Source organism: Citrus sinensis, chromosome 8, assembly GCF_022201045.2.
Source record: "Citrus sinensis cultivar Valencia sweet orange chromosome 8, DVS_A1.0, whole genome shotgun sequence".
In the NCBI taxonomy this organism is placed as follows: domain Eukaryota; kingdom Viridiplantae; phylum Streptophyta; class Magnoliopsida; order Sapindales; family Rutaceae; genus Citrus; species Citrus sinensis.
In genome coordinates, this window is record NC_068563.1 from 16,196,810 (window position 1) to 16,213,191 (window position 16,382).

General features: G+C 37.3%; 2 non-coding genes across 2 annotated transcripts; one reads left to right on the forward strand and one right to left on the reverse strand.

The window, feature by feature from the left end:
• Positions 1 to 837: 837 nt before the first annotated feature.
• Positions 838 to 941, forward strand: LOC127899571 (small nucleolar RNA R71). Its single transcript, XR_008051449.1, has one exon. It is a non-coding gene; the product is annotated as a small nucleolar RNA R71 (small nucleolar RNA).
• Positions 942 to 15,510: 14,569 nt separating this feature from the next.
• LOC112496062 (small nucleolar RNA R71) lies at positions 15,511 to 15,617 on the reverse strand. Its single transcript, XR_003062491.2, has one exon. It is a non-coding gene; the product is annotated as a small nucleolar RNA R71 (small nucleolar RNA).
• Between the last annotated feature and the right edge of the window lie 765 nt (positions 15,618 to 16,382).

The following is a 16,382-nucleotide window of genomic DNA, read 5'->3' on the forward strand; positions in this document are numbered from 1 at the left end:
TTGACCTCTCCATGCTGCTGTGGTGAACTGGTACTTGCTTCATGTACTCCTTTAGGATTAGGCACTGGTTGACTTGGAAACTTGCCTTTCTCAACAGTCATTGTCAAGGTCTGAACTGAAGAAGCAAGTTGTCCCACCATCTTCTCAAGGCTTGAAACTGATTGGGCTTGTGAGTTGAAGCCCGCTCTCAACTCATTTCGTAGTCCATCAATGGTGCGGTTCTATTGCTCAATCGTGGAGTGAGTAACATTCCTAAAATTCTGGAATGCATCCTCCCATGGTCTAGGTTGAGAGTGGTTCTGGTTCTGATTGAATGGTCTAAATGGGGGCTGAGAGGCTTGAGGATTTTGAGGAATTTGTTGCATTGGTGGAGCTGGAGCTGCTGGTCCATTCTGTTGGAATCCTTGAGACCATGAAAAATTGGGGTGGTCTCTCCATCCAGAGTTATATGTGTTGGAGTATGGGTTGTAATTAGATGGCTTTCTCATTACACCTATGGCATTGGCTTGATCTGGATATGAGTCAGGGTCATGTGATTCTGTTGATTTAGCAGTCGATAACGATGCTATTTGTCGAGCAAGACCTTCAACCATCTCCTTGACTTCTTTGATTCCCGAAGTTGACTCGCCAATGTGAACCTCATTTACTCCCTTGATTCGTCTAGTATTCCTGAGTGATCGACTCCGTTGTTGGGAATTATCCGCTTGTCGCTGGAAGAATTCCCAAATCTCTGATGCACTTTTTGACATTAGCTCTCCTCCACTTGTTGCCATTAGCCATTCTTGCACATTCAGCAATAATCCCTCCAAAAAGTATTGGCATTGGTGCCATTTCTCGTACCCATGATGTGGACACTTCAAGAGTAGCCCATTGAATCGCTCCCATGTTTCGAAAAACTGCTCGTCCTCTCTCTGGGTAAACTCCGAGATTTCCCTGCGAATAGCGTTGGTTTTATGCACTGGGAAATATTTATTCAAAAATTTCGTTACCATTTGTTCCCATGATGAAATGCTATTAGCAGGTAAAGTATTTAACCATGAACGAGCTCTATCTTTTAAAGAAAATGGGAATAGTCTAAGTTTAACATCATCATCTGAAAAATTCTCATATTTGAATGTTTGACAAATGGCATGAAAATCATTCAAATGATTATATGGATCCTCATTTTCTAGGCCATAAAATGTAGGGAGACAATTTAACACACTAGGTTTTAATTCAAAACTCCTAGCAGCTACATTTGGGTATCTTATGCATGACGTGCTCAAATTAGCTAAGGGACTAAAATAGTCCTTAAATGGCCTCTCCTGTGGTGCTTGTAAATCCATTTTATTTTTAACGTGTTTGTGTGTGCGAAGTGTTTTTTCTAATTCAAGGTCTATAGGTTCAAGATTAGGTAATAATGACCTACGACCATGCATGCAAAACAAATAAAATAAAAATAAAGATGCAAACAAAACCAAAAATAAAGATGGGAACAAAACAAATAAAAATAAAGAAGAGTGAGAAATTACGATACTAACCTTATTGCGCTATTACAACCTTTCTATAAAAATACACAAAAATAAATACGTGAAAGAAATTAACTAAAAATTAAATTAATAAGATAAACAAAAAAAAATTACAAAGAAAAATAAATGGAAAATTAAATTACAGAATTTTAAAGAAGAGAAAAAGAAAAGAAATACTAACCTTTAAATGTAGATTCACTTTTTTTTTCTTTTTTTTAATTTAAAAAAAAAATACAAGAAAAAAAATAAAAGAAATTATTCAAAAAAATTAATTCTATGAATTAAAATTACTTACCTCCCCGGCAACGGCGCCAAAAACTTGTTGTGCAAATTTTAATGTACTCGCAAGCGCACGAATCTATTGTAGTATAGATCTATGGTGACGAGTGTCGATCCCACGAGGAGGTGGATTTTAATTGTGTATAGAATTAATTTTGTAAATGGGTTGTTGGATTTATGGTGGAAATGATTTGGTATATGCTAAAACTTAAATTAAAATGGCGAGAATAAATTCTAAAATTGGAATTGCAATGGCGAGAATAAATTGAAGATAATTCTATTGAAATGACGTACTTGGGTATCTGGATCCGTATCAACATGCATCATGGGCTAAATAATCCGTATTAATGCCAATTAAATCATGAGGGGGGAATCCACACCTCATGAACCACGCTCTAATCAATATGGTGCTAAGGGCTTATCGTGCCAAATAATAATAACCTTGTACTAGGGGGCCGGTGAAACCAAGGCGGTACTAGACAAGAATATTATTATTTGTCGACGAGAAGTCAAAACATCCACAAAAACTAGAGGGGAAGAGAAAATAAATTTACCAAATTAAGCCCATGACACATGTTGAGACTTCACCTTCAACCCAAGCTTGAAAGAAAATTAGCCACTCATAGTTGAACTAGAGGCAAAATGGGAATTTATTAAAATACGAAGAAAATACAAGATGGAGAAGGAATTAGAGAAAATGGATCCCAAAAATGGATTCAGAGATATCAAATTAGGGGGGGGGAGGCCCCCTTTTTATAGATACATGGAGTAAATCATGGCCATCGGATTAAAAACAGTTTGGACGCTCAGGATTGCGCCACGTCATTAGTCAACAGTCCACGGTTTGACCACGCGGATGAACAGTAACACGGTTTGACCCGACTTTGAACAGTAACGCGGTTTGACCCGGATGAACAGTAACGCGGTTTGGTTGAAAATAATCCTGTGTGATGCATGCACCGTACACGAGATTTTTCGTCCACTGATATGCTGCCACGTCACCATCAACAGTACATAAGAATTTTAGCCCAACAGGATCGTGACACCTCATCAGTCAATGCCACATCATCGGTCAATGCCACGTCATCGATCCGTCTATGTGAACAGTGTCGTGAACAGTAACGTAGACAGTACCGTATACGTGAATAGTACCGTACATGTGAATAGTGCCATTTTTCCTTTTATGCTCCTCCTAAGGTTTTCGACCGTCCTGAGTTCAAAAGTGATGTCCGTTTTGCCGTCTGATCTCTCCTTTATTGTGAAATGGCTATACTGCCCCTAAAATACATAAAATACTTAATTAAAATAACACACACGTAATTACATCACAAGAAGGTTAAATACATAAAATTAAGGGTTGTTAGTAAGACTTGAAATGTAAAATGACGGTTTTCTCCTTTATAAATATGCATTTTCTAACACTCAACAGCCACCAATTCTATTATGATCCTGAAAGAGTCTTTCGAAGAAATTGGAGACAAAGTCTCTTTATAGTCAATGTCTTCTTTTTGTGTAAAGCTTTTTATGACAAGACATGCCTTGTATATCTCCATATTGCCTTTCGAAGCCTTTTTTTGTCTTAAATATCCATTCGTAACCAATAAGTTTTGCACCCTCTGGCAATGGGACAAGATCCCATACATTATTGTCCTTCATGGACTTTCATCTCCTCATTCATGGAGATATCAACATATTTCTCTTTAAAGATAAAGTCCCTAATCGTATCCACCCTGTAAACTTGACATCCTCAAAGAATCGAGTATTTCTCGAGTCAAAAATCAACTAAGTCATGGGATCATAAAATTTGTACCCCTAGATCTTTCAAAACATCTAATAAAATAATCACTCATCGTCCTTGAGTCCAGATTCCTTTCATTAGGCCTATAAGGCTTTGCCTCACCTAGACATCTGCAAACATGAAGTGGTTTAGACTAGGCTTCCTGCCATTCCAAAGTTCATAATGCATTTCGATAGTAACTTTAGTTGGAACACTATTAAAGATATATGCTACAGTCTTAAGTGTTTCATCTTAGAGTGATTTTAGTAAAGTAGAATGACAAATCATACTCCTCATCATATCCTTAAGCGCCATGTTTCATCATTTAACAACACCATTCATAGTGAGCGAACAAGCATAGTGCACTGTGGAATGATACCGTATTCATCTAGGAACTTAGCAAATAGTTCTAAACGTTGTTCACCATAACCATCATATCTGAGTCTGACACAGATTCCTCAGTATCCACCAGTGACTCTGAAAAGTCTTATGCTGATATCACCAGAATCTTGATGGCCCAACCTGATCCACCTCCACAAGGTATGATTTAAGTCTTTTTCTGTATCTATCTTTAGACTTCAGGCACAGAGAGAATTTCTCATTCATGGCTTCCACTTCATCTTCCTCCCCTTCACCTCTTGTTGCTCTTTCTTCTACTCTTTCTTTACCTAAATCTTGCACTTCTCATACCACCAATAAGATTGAAAACCTTGTAGAATATTCCTATATCCCTGAATCAGCCCAAATCAGTGAGTCCTCCTACCCTCTTATTAGCCCTTATCAGTTATACAAAAGACCCAGTTCCTTTACCCGCAGTATCCACACCCTCATCTCGACCAGACGACCTCAACCCAAAGAATATATCCAGTCTTCTCGCCTAGATCAATGTGCTCTCCAAGCCACCTCTGCTGAGCAATATGTCACTCTAGAAATCCCCTCAGAATAGCTCTCCAATTAGAAACGCGAAGGTTATACTCATCTTCACCTTGGAGGCATCAGATTAATCCTTACCCTTCATGGAAGAAAATGATTACCAATTACAGCTTGCCTTGCTATGCTTGATACCCGGTTTAAATAATACCAAGATGTTGTTATCGGTACTGTACTCACAACCCTTCATGCAGGAAGTGTTTTACTCACTTTCTATCCAAACTTCAACCTTTCTCTTCAAGATACCAACTTGCCCACAACCTTGAAAGTCCAAGTTCAGATTCAAGGTGCTGAACAACTCTCTTCTGCCAAAATTGCCACCTTACACCACCAACTGGTCTATAGGCTTCAGAATCATGCCTTAGATCTACCCACTCCAGAACACCATTCTGATACCCTCATGGTGTTAGCTGAATCTGACCAAATCCCCACAATCATCCAGATCCTAAGACAAATTCCTCGTCAGGAGCTCATCAAGCTTATGCCTCTTGAATGAATCTCCAATTATGAACAGTTCCATAATAATACAGCTCCAATTCAGACATCTGAAATATATGTTTGAAAGACGCCAAGATGGAACAGTCTGAATGACTTTTAAACCTCCTCCAAGTGCTCCACAAGAGCCTCATCGGCTCTTCTTTACCTATTCTTTAATGATCACAACTGTTTAGACAGCCCAAGAAGATCTGCCCATTACAGGCTTCAATTCTGAAGGCTACCCTGTTTATCCAGCAAAGTACAACGACCATTTCCTATGGGATGCCCCTGGCTCAGGCATGTGTGACCCAAATTGTCCCTGCTGGGATGATTGGGAAGACGACGATGATTATGCCAAAAAAAAAAACCCAAAAAGAAAAAACCTTCAGTCTCATGTCATCACTCTAAACCCAAACCACCACAAGATCCTCCACCTCCACCGGCTCCATTACCCTTCTACAAAAAAGAGCTCAACTGGATTGCCAAGCATTGCAAATCTGAGACTCCATCACCAATCCCACTTCCAACACCACCACTGGCTTGTATGATGTTTTCGTCTACTTCTTCAAACTATTATTCTTCTTTTTCTCCTTTAGAAACCCACACAGATTCCCAACGTAATGTAGTGTCCAAACCCTTTATCCCTTAAACTATAACCTCCACTGGTCACCTTGAACCACCCAAACCTTTTGAATCAGTCCTCAACTGGCAAACCCAAAATGGCAGAGCACAGAATGATACTTTGTTGAATATCAATTCTAAATTTGAAAAAATCAGTTTACGAACTGAACAACTTGAGACAAAAGTTGACTCCATCACTGCACAGATGCAGCAGATCCACCAAAATCTCCAGTCCAGAATTACTCAACTCGATTATGAGTTACGAACTATGCTTGCCCAGTGCTATTATGGCCCAGAATTTGACCAAAAGGAAAGGGAAATCCGACGCTTAAAAGCTGAACTTGATCAGACTGAATCTGAACAACAAAGACCTACCCTTTTTACCACACCACTCCTATCCCTTCCATCGACCCAACTTATCATCCATTTTCCTATATGCTTTCCCCCATCAAGCAATATGATCCTTTCAAGCTATTTGGCATGACTCATACACTTTTCGGACACAATCCATTACCACCACTATCATCCATTCGTCTAAGTTTTTGCTATATATGATGATATCATCAAAATAAACAACAACAAACTTGCCAATAAAAGCTCGCAAAACATGATTCATAAGTCTCATAAGAGTGCTCGAGGTATTAGTCAAACGAAAAGGCACGACTAACCATTCATACAAACCATATTTTGTTTTAAAGGAAATTTTTCATTCATATTCTTCTTTCATTCTAATATGACGATATCCACTTTTTTGGTCAATTTTAGAAAATACATAAGACCCCTACTATTCATCAAGCATATCATCTAGCCTAGGAATAGGATGTCGATACTTTACCATCATGTTGTTGATGGCTCGACAATCAGCACACATCCTCCACATTCCATCCTTCTTATGAACTAATAAAACCAGAATTGCACAAGGGCTCATGCTTTCTCTCACGTATCTTTTTTCCATCAATTCATTAACTTGCCTTTGAGGTTCCTTTATCTCTTCTGAGTTACTCCTATAGGTTGTTTGATTTAGAATGGTTATACTGGGTACAAAATCAATCTGATGCTTAATTCCCCATATTAAAAGTAAACCATGTGGTGTTTCCTTGGGAAAGACATCCTTATATTCTTGTAAGAGAGAAGTAATAGAATTAGGCAAAGTAGGGTCAAGTTCATTAGTGTTTAAAAATGCCTCTTTATACAAAAGTACAATCATTGGCTAATGTGAGAACAACCATTTTTTTATCTCACTCGCTCTTGTATATAAATTCTTTTGTTTTCCCTCAAATTTTCACTAAGTGGCTGCATTTTTCTTGGCTTTTTCTCTCTTATTTTTCTCAATCTCTTTTTGATTTTCACTATTTTTTCCTCTCTTTTTCTTTTGCTCACTCTCCTTGTTTTGATCACTCTCTCTCTGTAGGTTCACTTGGTCTCCATAAACTTATTTTAGTGTCAATGGAACAAGAGTGATGTTTGCGTTGATTAAATACAAATGAGTATTTGTTGGTGAATGCTTCACATATTGGTCGAATTGCTAAGGCCGCCTATGTAACAAGTGTCCAGTTTGCATTGGTACTATATCACATAACACTATATCTTCATACTTGCCAATCTAAAAAGTCACTAGTACATGCTTGTTCACTTTTACCTTACCAATATCATTCAACCCACTGTAGTTTGTATGGTCGTGGGTGTTTAGTGTCGAAAGCCCTAACTTCTCCACCATGATAGTGCTAGCAACATTAGTAAAACTTCCTCCATTAATAATCATACTATATACTTTTTCTTGAACATAACACCTAGTATGGAAAATGTTTTCCTGTTGTATGATCATACTATATTCTTTTGACCATAAGTGATGATGAAAACGATTAAAGGACTAGAGTTAGATAATAAAATGTTGCATGATAAAATTGCATCATTTAAGGGTAAACAAAGTATTTCATTGAGCATGAAAAATCACATGTTGATGAATTGATGAAAGAAAATGAAGTGCTTAAGAAAAAGAGTAATAAGCTTAATGAAATTGTGTTGAAATTCGTAAATGGTCAAAAGAACTTAGAAAAGTTACTAAGTACTAAAAAATGTGTGTTTGATAAAGGAGTGATACAAGAAAGTATCTAAAAATAGAAAATCATATATTTTCCCACCATAACATGCAAGCCAACTCCTTATTTCATGGGAGTGATTATTTGGAAACTTCAAAAGCCTGAATCATGCATTTATCATGTGCAATTCCTTCAACGAGCCTCCACATTTGATTGAGCCCAAGTTGTTAGAAGCAATCCATTAAGCGCTTCTTTGAATTTCTTTGCTTGAGCTCTTGTAATGGATCCGATGGGAACTTGAATAGGATCTAAATATGCCTCATTCCACGTGCTTGTGATAGTCTTGAAGAGGATTTGTCCCCTCCTCTTGAAGAGGATTTGTCCTCAAATCATCACCTACATCAAAAGGACTAAAATCAGAAACATTAAAAGTAGCACTTACATTGTAGTCACCAGGCAAATCCAATTTGTATGCGTTGTCATTGATCCGTTCCAAAACTTGGAATGGGCTATCTCCACGTGCTTGTGATAGTCTTGAAAAGGATTTGTCTCCTCCTCTTGAAGAGGATTTGTCCTCAAATCATCACCTACATCAAAAGGACTAAAATCAAAAACATTAAAAGTAGCACTTATATTGTACTCACCAGGCAAATCCAATTTGTATACGTTGTCATTGATCCATTCCAAAACTTGGAATGGGCTATCCCCTCGAGATAATAACTAAGATTTCCTTCGTTCTAGAAATCGTTCCTTACACATGTGTAACCACACCCAATCGCCGGGTTCAAAGAATAGCTTATGTCGCCCTTTGTTGGTTTGTTTAGCATATTGCTCAGTTCTCTGCTCAATGTTGAACTTCGCCCTCTCGAGTATCTGTTTAACAATTTTAGCCTTTTTCTTGCCATCTAAGTTAACATGCTCAGAAACAAGTAATGGAGTTAAATCCAATGGGTTAAAGGATTAAAACCATAAACAGTTTCAAACGGTAAATACTTAGTAGCAGAATGAACGTAATGATTATAAGCAAACTTAACATGTGGTAAACATTCTTCCCAAGTTTTGATGTTCTTTTTAATGATAGCTCGCAATAGAGTAGATAAAGTTCTATTCACAACTTCTGTTTGACCATCAGTTTGAGGTCGATAAGTAGTTGAAAACAATTGTCCTAGGCATACCGTGTAACCTTACAATCTCCCTAAAAATAGGTCAGCGACATTAGAAGCATCATTCGTTTTGTGGCATGGAATAAAATGTGCCATCTTTGAAAATCTATCTACAACTACAAAAATTGAGTCTTTCCCTTATTTAGACCTAGGTAAACCTAGCACAAAATCCATCGAAACATCAGTCCAAGGTACATTAGGTATTGGCAAAGGGATGTATAAGCCATAAAGTTGCATCTTCGATTTGGCTTGCCTACAAGTGCCACATTTACCACAAAATCTCTTAACATCTCATTTCATATGTGGCCAATAAAAGTGTTCCTGTAAAAGTGCTAGAGTCTTTACAACTCCAAAATGCCCCATTAACCCTCCTCCATAGGATTCTCTCACTAACAAATCTCTCAAAGAATAGTTAGGCACACATAGTTTATTCTCTCGAAATAAGTAGCCTTCATGCCTAAAGTATTTACCAATTGCGGTCTTTTCACAAGCTTGGTAATCAACACTAAAATCATGGTCATCAGCATACAATTCTTTAATATGTTCAAAACCAAGTAGTTTAGCATTACGTGTTGAGATTAGGACATACTTGCGGGGAAGCGCATCTGCAACAACGTTTTCTTGCTTGTAACGAATGACATATGCAAATGTCTCTATGAATTCTACCCCTCGAGCATGTCTCTTGCTCAGCTAGTGTTTGCCTTTAAGGTGTTTCAAGGACTCATGATCAGTGTGAATCATGAACTCCTTAGGCCATAGGTAGTGCTGCCACGTTTCTAACGCTCGACCTAACAAATACAACTCCTTATCGTAAGTATGGTAGTTTAAGGCTGCCTCACTCAGTTTTTCACTAAAGTAAGCAATTGGTCGTCCCTCCAACATTAGGACTGCACGAATACCAATACCTGAGGCATCACATTCAATTTCAAATGTTTTATTAAAGTTAGGCAAAGACAATAAGGGAGCATTGTTCAGTAAGCGGTGTGGCTAATGTGCTAAAGTCTTTCACAAATCGTTGGTATAAACTAGCAAGCCCATGAAAGCTTCTCAGATTACTTACACTTGTGGGACTCGGCCACTCTTTGAATCACAAGCCATTTGCCATCCAGACTAAAGCAATCCAAGAACTCAAGCAACTCTACCAACAACCAATTCCATTAAAGATACCCACAGATGGCCAAAAAATTCTCCAGACAAACGCAAGTGATAATTACTGGGGAGCAATCCTTTTGGAAAGATTAGATGACAAAGAATACTATTGTGCCCACGCCAGTGGTCAGTTCAAAGAATCGAAAAAATACTACCACGTCATCTACAAAAAAGCCTTAGCCGTGAAATATGGAATTCAAATATTTGAGTTTTATCTAGTTGGCCATAACGTTTTGGTCAGATTAGATAACTCATCTTTTCCCAAAATTCTAAACTACAGGAACAAGACACTACCAGACAAACAGTTGCTCCATTTCAAAAATTGGTTTATTAGGTATGACTTCACAGTCCAGCATATAAAAGGACTCAAGAACATGATCCCTGACCTTCTATCTAGACCTCCTTCTAAATCAACTTCTAGTTCCTCATCCATTTTAGTCACCTCTCTATTAACCATTCCTGTCATAGAAATGGCACCATCCTTACATTCCATAGCCCTTACCAAAAAATCATTTCCATTCAATATAACATTTTCCTCACCACATCAAATTCAAGACTTCGCAACCAAATTTCTTTTCTGATATTTCATGAACATCCATCAGAAAAAACCCTACAATTTCCCAAGTTTCAACCCAGACAAACTCTTCCTCACAGGCCTTACCATTGATCCATTTGTTTCTATCATAGAAGACGAACTTTGGTATCTCTGGTGTCTTACTGTCCTCTATGCCACAAAAATTATCTTCCCAGTCCAATCTGTTCTTCGTCATCTCTTTGACCCTTCCCAGTCCAATTAGTTCGGCTGCAAAACTTTTCTTTCATTTAGTTTTAATTTTCTAATTCATTCTGCATGTCCTTTTATTTAGTGTATGCATGTCTGGTTTATGTGGTTTTGTTTTGTATGCTTGTGAGGACACAACAACACTCAAGTTTGGGGGGGTTGTGTTTCTGAGTGCATGTGTTTATACTTGTGTTGTGTGAAGCTCTGTTATCTAATATTTGTGTATGAATTTGAAAACCTAATGAAGATAAATTGAGTGTTATTCAGTATTTAAGAGAAAGCCAAGTAGAGATAATTATAGATGGAGGTTGAACTTCTATCCCGACACTTAGACTTTTGTTGAGTTTTATGAGAATACAGTGGCAAAGCACTTTGTGATTTGGGGGCTAGCATCAATCTCATGCGTATATCAATGTTTAAGCAATTGGGAGTTAGTGAATGTAGACCAACAACAGTGACTTTACAACTTGCTGACAGATCTCATGCATATCCAGAAGGAAAGATTGAAGATGTGTTAGTGAAGGTGGATAAATTTATTTTTCCAGTGGATTTCATTGTGCTAGACTTTGAGGCAGACAAAGAAGTGCCAATCATTCTAGGGAGACCTTTCTTAGCCACGGGAAAGACTTTAATTGATGTTAAAAAAGGAGAATTACCCATGAGGGTGAATGATCAGCAAGTTGCATTCAATGTGCTGGATGTCATTAAGAGTCCCGATGAGATTGAAGATAGTAATTTTATCAGTGTTGTGGACTTTGTTGTAGCAGAGAGATTACATAGTTGCTGCAGTAAGGAAGAAATCAATGCTGTAACATTTGAAGAACTTGATGATGAAGATCATGAAGCAGCTAACATAGCATGGTCAGGGGAGAAGCAACCCTTTAGTATTGACGAGCAAATCAAGCAAAGGGAACTCACTCTAGACCAACAAGAATTCAAGGTTAATAAGCCGAGAGTGAAGCACTATATAGGAGCTGATGTGAACAGCCTAAAGAGGGATCGGTTCTTGAAGGATCCAAGTTGAGGAAACAAGAAAGGTCAGGCTGAAAGACCTAAAATCAAGCGCTAATTGGGAGGCAACCCAATAATAGAAGTTGTTTCAAGTTTTTATGGCATTGAATTTAGCTTTTAAATTATTTAATTTTTCTTTTTGTTATTTTAAGTGTGCATTTAATTTTTTTATGTCTTTATGTTACATTTCAGCAAGTAAAAAAAAATGTTGGCAAAAAGAGCAGGAGGGAATTGCTGCAGCATCACTTACAGCATGACATATAACAGAAGATTCTCAAACAACAGAGGCATTTCTTGCTTTTGCAGGAGCAAATGGATTGATAAGATTTTATGATAAGGAGTGTTTGAGAAGTATATCAAAGAAAAAGTGACCCTTTACAGCCTGTGCTGCAGCAGTGCTTCCAGCAACAGGGCAGTATCCCTAACCGCTAGTTTATTTTACTTCTGGCTGCAAAACTTTTCTTTCATTTAGTTTTAATTTTCTAATTCATTCTGCATGTCCTTTTATTTAGTGTATGCATGTCTGGTTTATGTGGTTTTGTTTTGTGTGCTTGGGAGGACATAGCACCACTCAAGTTTGGGGGGGTTGTGTTTCTGAGTGCATGTGTTTATACTTGTGTTGTGTGAAGCTCTGTTATCTAATATTTGTGTATGGATTTGAAAACTTAGTGAAGATAAATTGAGTGTTATTCAGTATTTATGAGAAAACCAAGTAGAGATAATTATAGATGAATGTTGAACTTCTGTCCCGACACTTAGACTTTGGTTGAGTTTTATGAGAATGCTGTAGCAGAGCCAGGAAAACCCAAAAAAAAAAGAGTAGAAAATATCTCAAGTTTGGAGGAAAATTTTTCTTGGACTGTGCCTGTTATGAAATAAATTCTGCTCAAATTGTTTAAGTTGCTGAGTAACCAGGATTGAGTATGCACCCCATATGCAAACTTGAGTCTAAAGGTAACACGAGCTACGAGCAGTGCTGCAGCAATTAAAATCAATAAAAAGAGAAAAAAGAAAAAGAAAAAAAGCCAAAAAAAATGATGATAAAGAGGTCCGTTACCTAGGATACTAAGTAACCTGGTCTGTTTATGAGCTCCATGTTCAGCCTTGAGTCAAAGGCGTCCAAAGTTATGACCTAGATATAACATCCTGAATGCGTTTCTGTAGCAACTCTCACATGTACTTTGAATGAGTAATTGGGTGTCGTCATTACAAGTGATAGGCATTCACATGAAAGCTCAATATTGCATTGAAGGGTTTAAAAAAAAAAAGTATTATTATTGTAGCATAGTTTGAGTTTATTTATGAATTTTACTCCCTCATATGTGAATAAATTTGTGTTCTATCTCTGAATTATATGTCTGTGTAATGTTGTAGCACCTCTGGAACTTGATCAAAGTGGCAAACACACATTCTGGACAGAATGAAGCCTAAGTCTAGAACTAAATTGCTATGGCTATTTTGCATGAAGAGTGTGATCTGAGGGTTGAAGAATCTTCACAAATTTAACGACAAAGCTAAGTTATTTGTTGCATGATTGTATGATTGAAGTGTTAGTGTTATTGTCATTACTTGAGGACAAGTAATGGTTTAAGTTTGGGGGTGTGATAACTCTATGAAATGAGAGTTATCATGGCACTTTTAGACTTAAATCAATATTACTTAGAGAGTAAATGATGTTTTTCTATTGCATTTTTGTTACATTTTGCATAAATATTCATTTTAGTTTAGTCTTAATGAGTTTTGCTTAATTTAAAGTAATTCGTGCTTAAATTGTGTGCATAATTGTAGGTTTCCATAAGCTTATAATTCATGGAAGGAATGTTGATGCAATAGGCTGGCAAAAAGGAGGAAGAACATGGCTATGGAAGAATTGAAACAAATCTGAAACAGTGCAGTTGCTGTAGCCGTTACTGTAGCAACCATTGCTGTAGCAATCCTGGAACAACGACAGAGAAAATTCCGTGCAGGATACTTACAAAATTGTGATCTGCGGTTTCCTAATCTGACTTATGCACGTCTTAAGCTTCCGTTTACCCTAATTTTCAACTATAAAAGAAGCACACATCATAAGGATTAGAGAGAGCCGTCACCCAAGGAGAAAAACACAAAGAAACAAAAGAAAAACAAGATTCAAGAGAGAGATTAAGGGCTGCACAAGAGGAGAATTTGCATAAATCAATTGGGAGCTCAATCATTCTTATTCTTCTCTTGCTTTCTCGTTTTCTATTTATTTATGGGGATGTGTTTCATGGCTGAAAGTTTGTTCTTTATTTTTCTTTTACAAACCATGAACTAAATTTATTTGTGGTTGAGTGATAAACAATCTTGATAGTTTATTGACTGAATATATGTGTTGCTACATGTTTACTGTAGCAGTTTGTTTTGATAGTATTTATTTTTATTTATTATTTCGGTTGATCACCCATTTAATGATGCAAGTTAGGAGAGTGCCGCAAAAGGGCCAATCTTAGTGGAACATATAAGAACAATACTTGATCTTAAATTGAGTTTCCCAGATTGAGTTTTACTTGAGTCCCAAAAGGGCCATGATTGATTTAAGATTAGTGATGAACTAGACATAAGGATTCACCTTGTAGGGTAAAGAGAATCTAAGCGTGTAATGTTATATCTTATGTTGGCATAACAACTGATCACTGTTAGGTTGCATACAGATATAAGATATCCAACACGCGACGGCTGAGGATAAATAAGGATTCTACCTAGTGTTGTAGTAAATACTGCAGCAACCGAGCCAACCATTAGAAAATAGTCAAGACCATTAAGAGAGTTTATTCACTCAACTACTTTATATTCCCATTGATTTTATCTTTGAGATTGACGTGATAATTTACTTTGTTGCATTTTATTAACTGTGTTTTTATTTTAATTAGTAAATTAGTTTCATCAATTGTTTATCTTAATTTAGACACAAAATCTGTTAAGATTGCTCTAGCAAGTCTAATAACATCAATCCCTATGGAGGCGATCTTGAATACTCATCACTTTATTACTTGTTCTGTAAACTTGCACATTGACACCAATAGCATTAGTATTTATACACCAACAAGTTTTTGGCACTGTTGCCGGGGATTGATTATTAATTGTGATTTGTGAAATTGGTTTTAACGGTGCTAATTTTTTATTTTATTTTAATTTGTTCATTTTGTTGACACAGGTGATCTAGCAACCCTTGCATGGGCAAATATAAATCTGTTGACTTTCAGTTTGATTGAGAATAAACCATCGGGAATTACAAGCTGCTGTAGCAATGGATGATTTGAAAGATTTGAGAAACTTGAACCATAGAGAGGGGATACAACCAGTCAATGTACATGAAGGTCTGAATGGACAATGTGTTCAAAGGCAACCCAGGAACAACAACATTATTCACATGGCAAACGATAGAGACAGAGCCATTCGAGACTGCGCAGTGTTGACTCCTCAAGTCATACATCCGGGAATAGTTAGACCCGACGTTCAAGCTGACAATTTTGAACTCAAACCCGTGATGTTTCAAATGCTTCAAATAGTGGGGCAATTTAATGGTTTACCATCCGAAGATCCTCATCTACACCTTAAGTTATTTTTGGAAGTGAGTGATGCTTTCAAGATTACTGGAGCATCGTAGGAAGCATTGAGACTTAGACTTTTCCTGTTTTCTTTTAGAGATCGAACAAGAGCATGATTAAATTCTCTACCACCAGATTCTATCATTACATGGAATGATTTGGCTGACAAATTTTTTATGAAATACTTCCCACCAGCCAAGAATACAAAGTTGAGGAACGAGATCACATCTTTCCATCAACTTGAAGATGAGAGCTTGTGTGACGCATGGGAGAGATTTAAGGAGTTACTCAGAAAATGTCCTCATCATGGTATTCCTTGCTGCATATAGTTGGAAACTTTTTATAATGGTCTCAACCTAAGCACTAGATTAATGGTGGACGCTTCAGCAAATGGGGCTTTATTATCTAAGTCTTACAATGAGGCTTATGAAATTTTGGAGAGGATTGCTAACAACAATTATCAGTGGCTATCAACTAGACAAGCTACAACAAAAGGAACAGCAGGAGTTCATAACGTAGATACCTTGACAGCATTGTTAGCCCAAGTAACTTCATTAACAAGAATGGTAAAGGCTATGACTACTGCTCCAGCAACTGTTAACCAAATTTTGCGATGTGTCTTGCGTTTATTGTGGAGAAGGGCATTTATTCGACAATTGTCCTGGGAATCCAATTTTAGTCAATTATGTGGGCAGCTTCAATAGACAGAACCAGGACAATCCATATTCAAACACTTACAACTCTGGATGGAGACAACACCTCAACTTTTCATAGAGTTATCAAAACCAGACTGCTGCAACACCTAGTGGACAGAACAGACCTGCTCAACCACCTGCATTTTATCAGCAAAATCAAGAGCAAAGAAGCATCAACAATGATCAACTTAGCTCCCTTGAAACTTTGATTAAGGATTATATTGTGAAGAATGAAGTGGTTGTCCAAAGTCATGCTGCATCTTTGAGAAACTTAGAAAATCAAATTGGACAGCTTGCTATAGCATTAAGCAACAGACCTCAAGGTAGTTTACCCAACAACATAGAGGACCCAAGAAGAAAAGGGAAAGAGCACTACAAAGTGA